Raw genomic sequence first — 5,349 nt, 5'->3', positions numbered from 1 at the left:
GGCCCGCCCGCCTCATCAATCCCAGGTATTGTAAAGCGCTTGACATCCCCTTTTGACAAACAGGGCTGCCAGGAGTAGCAACTTTTTTTTTTTTTTTAGCCAAATTTTTTCCCTCTTCTCATGGAAAAATTGTTTTGCCACGATTCCTTTTCCTCCTCGGTGATATACACTGTTTCTCTCTTCTCATCCCTCTCTCTCTCTCCCTTCCCTCTCCCCTTCCCTCTCCCTCTCACTTCTATCTCTACCATCTCTATCTCTCTTTTTCTCTATCTAGTCCTTCTTCAGACCTGCTCTTAGCTGAGCGATTAGCTACTCCGGGCGTCTCCGAGAGTAGGAGGTGGGGATGGGGCTGGTAAACACAGCTAAGGCACTTCCAGAATGTCCCGATTCAGCAACTTTCTTTTCTTTCTTCTCCCCTCTCCCCCCACCCCTTCAAGGGCAGCAAAGGAGGCTTTTGTTATTTGCTCCTTTTGAAGTTTGCTTCCCTCTTGCCTCGTCCCCCTCCTGTTCATAATTTAAGATCTCGGTAGCACACGGGCACTCCACTATCTATTTACAAGAAATGTGATTTCTCAGGGTAATTGGCTGCCTCGATTTTCTCACTTTAATCAAATCAATCAGGCTTCCTGCGCTTCTCCCCCCTCCACCACCAAAATAAGCACAGGTGGATAAGCTCTCTTAACTTTCCAGACTGTTAAAGTGACATATTTTTGTGTGTGGCAAATTAGAAACATTGTTGCCGAGTTGAGGTTTTTTTCCCCCCTCCTGTATTCTTCTTTTTTCTTCCTTTTCCTTAGTCTCCCCGGTTTGCCCCCGCTAACCCCCTCCCTCTGCACTCCTGTTCCCAGCCGAGGCCCCTTTCATTCAGGTAAAACTGTAAATTTCCCAACGAGCCATTGTTCTTCAATACTGCCCAAAGCTCCCTAGAAATCCCCGAATACTTTTTTGGTATTTAAATCCCCGATAGATAGGACCAATGTAAATTTTGTGACATTCAAACCTTTTCTGGTTCACAAATCAGTCACCCTTGTCACAGTTATTGAAATTCCGCAACTCGCCACACCAGGACGGTGGAAAAAGCGGGCGCGGTCTTTGTTGCCGACCAGGCTTTTGATCGCCAGAGAAAATTTACTTACCTTCAGATGAGTGAGCAGAAAAAGAAATAACACTCCCTTTGATTTAGTTAGGAAAATGCAGACATTTGGATTCAGTGCAAACATACAACACTCGCTTGTTTTCGCGATGCGGCCCTCGATTAACCTGTCTTTGCCCAGCGCAAAGTCTATTCAACAACTGCGCGTAGTTGCTTTTTGTCCCGTCCACAAAGAGCCATTGACTATATATTAAAATGATTGTTGAAAGGTAGAGGAGTATGGCACTTAAAAGCAGGAAAAAAAAATCCCTGTGACTCAATCAATTAAGGCGAGCAACATTTATGCATTTCAAAAAATGCACGCAGATGCGGGGGGTTGGGGAATGAAGGTTGCATTTCTGGAAGCTCTGTTTAAAACCCAACAGCCCCGGCCGAGGGTTTAGCTGAAGCGTCTGCATATTCATTAGGTCTAATTATTTTCTAGTAAGGAAAACACAAAAAGCCAAGAGTCGGAATCCTTCAATTTACCCTTTGTTTCTAACTTCATTTGGCTTCTTTGCAGCTGAATCAGAGCCCTAAACTCTCCTCAGACAAAGAAACCTCAACTCATCCTTTCACTGGCGGCCCCGTTAGGAAACTCACCAGTGCCCCGGCGAGAGGAAAAAATGAAAATGAATATTTTTTGCCCAGTTGCCCGCGCCTGCCGCACCGGTTGGAGGAAGGCAGGGTCAGCGGCGGCCTCTCCTCGCCTTTCTAATTTTCTGGTCTTTTCATCGACTAGATTCTCGCTTGGTGTTGGCAAGATGAGTTGCCCTTTCCCTGGGCTCTCTCAGCTCAAAACTCCACTTGCGTATCTGGGAAGGTTTCCCGGTGTCTGAAGGGACCTGGCCAGCATTTGCGCTTATTGTGCTGGGAAATAGAAATTTGAGAAAGGGAAAAAAAAAATCATATGTTCTGTCCCCAGCAACAAGTCTGAGTATAGCAGCCCAGCATTCCCCACCAACTTTGAGCAGAACCGGGCTGGGGAATGGAGAGAAAAGGCTAGGGTTTGAGGGGTGGTTTTTCAAAAACAAAACAAAACCAAACAATAATACAGTTTGTTCAAAAGATATATCAGAACTACTCAAGGGGAAGTTGGATGTTGCCTTCACTTCAGTTGTAAAAACCGTATTTGCAAGAAGTTTTCTCTAGAGGCTGTAGTAGTGTTCTCACTAGGGAGAGCAAATATTGAACCCACCTCGCCTGCCGTTCAAAGAAGGAAAAAAAAAAAAAAACAAGGGAGGGGACCTGAGGGGGAATGGTAGCCGTTGGGAGGGGGAGAGGGAAAATAATTCTTCAAAAAAGAAAAGTCAGTCCTCTCTCTCCAGTCCGTGGAAAATCCAGGGGACGTTGACAAGAGGGTATTTTTAGGAAACGCTTCCAAATATACAGGGTAAGAGTGAATGTGAGGGGAAAAAAAAAAAGTTGTGGGTTGTAGAAGTTATCAAGTGGGATTTGCGGCGCTCTCTGCAGGAAACGCAAGCGGCTCCAGTTCAAAGCCACATGCACCAACGTGACATATAAGCCATTAAAATATCATCCTGACGGCTCATTTCTGCTTCATCATACATTCCCTAACTGCTTCCCGAAAGCTGGAAAAGGAGAAATGAAGGATGACCGCCTCGCTGGAACCACAAAAGAGAGGCTTGGAGGGGTTTGTGGTTCCCCCTCGACCACCCCAAACTGATGCGCAGAAATGAGGCGATCCCGGCAACAGGTGGAGCGGGGTAAGTGTGTGAGTCCAGGGGGCAGATAGATGGGACCTGTATCGCCAGCTGCCGGGTATCAAGCGCCCTTCCCGGGGCCAGTGGCACCCAAACCCCACTGGGAAAAGAGGCCCAGCTAGAGTTTCTCCCCATCCCCTCCCTCATTAGCCCCCCAACCGTGGGGATAGGCCCCACCCCATTGACTTTGACGGAGGAGGGGGGCCTTCCGCCTAGGGCAGCGCTGGGGATGAGTCCATCTTTGCTTCCCAGGGAGGGGGGGGGGCAAGGAGGATGCACGGGGCTCCCACTGGCACCGGGACCCAGAGCAGCTTGTTACCCACCAGCCTTTCCTCCCCTCCCTGTAAACCGCCTGGGTGCCCCACCATAGGCACAAGAAGGGGAGTCGTGGCGGAGAGCTTTCTTTTCACCAAGGGACCGAACCCTCGCCAGGAGGGGGGCTCTGCGGACAGCTTCTCTGCCCAGTCCCTGCGAGGATGGCAGGGAGGGACTCGGCTTCCCCTTTCCAGGGTCAAAGGAGCTAAATCAGCCTTGCTGGCAGCAAGATGATGGAACTTCTCCGCCCCAATCTGACGGGGAATGCGGGCCGGGTCAGCGGCGGGGGCCGGATCCTCGCCCTCGCTTCTCCTGGTCCTGCCTCAGGAAGTTGACCACTAGGATCCGCTCTGTGCGCGTGGCTGGCCATGGGTTCGGGACGTGGCTTGCTTTCTCCCAGATGCGAACGAGGGCTATGACCAGTTCTCTGGGGAGCAGGCCGCAGCCGCCTAGATTCTGATCATTACTTTAGACATCTAGGAACACAGGAAATTTGGGGCAAGTGAGGCGGGAACAGAGTCAGGCGGTTAAAGAAAGCTAGAACTGCCTCAAAGGCTTGACCGGAAAGTTTGCGGTTGATGAATGAGGTTGGCTGCCCATGGGGACAGCTGGGAGCCAGCGAGGTCTTAGAAATAGAGAAGGGGCATTGAAGGGCCGTACCTTGGCCGACGCTGTCTGCAGGAGGCTCCCTATGGATTCCAAGGTCATATTTCTACCCACTTTCGAACAGCATTGGCCTCAGAGCGACCGAAGGCGAGGCACCAACTTCCTTTCCTCTGTCTAGCTGCCGGCAGGTGGGGGGTTTGGGGGTGTTCAAAGAGACAGTTAAATGTCCCTGCTGGTCCTGCTGGTGACCCACTAATGCATACTCTACTCTGAGCACACGAAGGTCACCCAGGCTTCAGCCTGGAGCCGGGGAAACCCCTGAGCTCTTTCCTCAAGGGAGCAGAAGAAGGAGAGAAGGCGGTCACACAGCCCAGCCTTGTCTCTGTGCTGAAAGGCCTGAAGGAAGGAGGTCAAGGAGATGTCGGTGCAGCTGGCTATAGCAGGCGGCAGGTGGATGCCAGGAGCCTTTTTGGTTTTGGCTTGAGAGCTCCCTGGCATGCTAAAGGGCCCCTGCTCTGCACCGTCCCAGCTGAGCTGTGGCCGAGAGGCCTGAGTGTCTGTGGGTTAATCAGCTCGGAGCAGTGTTCATGGCTCTGGGACTGAAATCTCTGGCTTGGGAAACAGGCTGTAGGTGACCTCTGACCTTGGGCTGGCTTGAGCATTCTAGAGCGACCCTACAACGTTCAGCCTTAGTGTTCCCCCAGAGAAAAACAGTGTATTTTGTGTGTACCCACGAGCCCACCTGCTTGGCTCTCCCCCAGACCAATTAATTACGGTGGTTGGCTGGCACCCTTTCCTCTCCTCAAGGTGTGCAGAGGAAGGTAAATTCCAATGTCTCCAGGTTGTGCTCCTGACTCCTGTTTAAGTAGCGATGGGAGTGTGCGGAGACCGACCAGGAGCAGTCATTTGAGGAAAACTTAGCCAAGCATTTTCAGTGCTTTTATATCCCTGGCTTGGTGGAGACCTCAGGTCTAGGGGCCCAGGGATTGTTCCCATGTTCTTTCACCCCTCCTTCAGTGCAATAACTGGCTTGCTAAGCAGGATCAGAGTTTGAACTAAAGGAGGAGATAATTACCCAGGTTTCCTACACCAGCTTGGTGATGGAGCTGCTACAAAGCCGCTTAAGGTCCCAGTTGCCAGCCCAAAATCCAGCCTCTGCAGCATTTGTTTGCATGCCTGTGGGTTTGTAATGCACAAAAGACAGCCAGCATTTAGGGGGTTGAAGTGACCCAGGCCTCTTAAGCAGGGAGGACTTGGGCAGCATTGTGGGTGGATGGGACTCTGTAGGGAAACTGACACCCATTTCCCTCTGAAGCGAAAAAGTAAATTCCACTAATTCCAACCAACCAGGACTTTTCCAGTGCCAGAAGTCCTGCCATGAGGAAATTTAGAGCGAGGATGCCCAGCCTGCCAACCTTCCGTAGGAATGTAAAGTTGGGCCTCCATTCTTTCCTGATTTGTGCAGGAAGGAGCTTATCATTTTTGGGGACAGAAGCCTTTTGTTTAGAAAAAATTGAAAATTAATAAAACCCTCTGGAAAAAAAGAAGAGGGGACCCCCCCACACACACACA

This window comes from Crocuta crocuta, unplaced genomic scaffold, assembly GCF_008692635.1.
Source record: "Crocuta crocuta isolate KB4526 unplaced genomic scaffold, BGI_CrCroc_1.0 scaffold54, whole genome shotgun sequence".
NCBI lineage: Eukaryota > Metazoa > Chordata > Mammalia > Carnivora > Hyaenidae > Crocuta > Crocuta crocuta.
Note: the sequence above shows the minus strand (reverse complement) of the source record.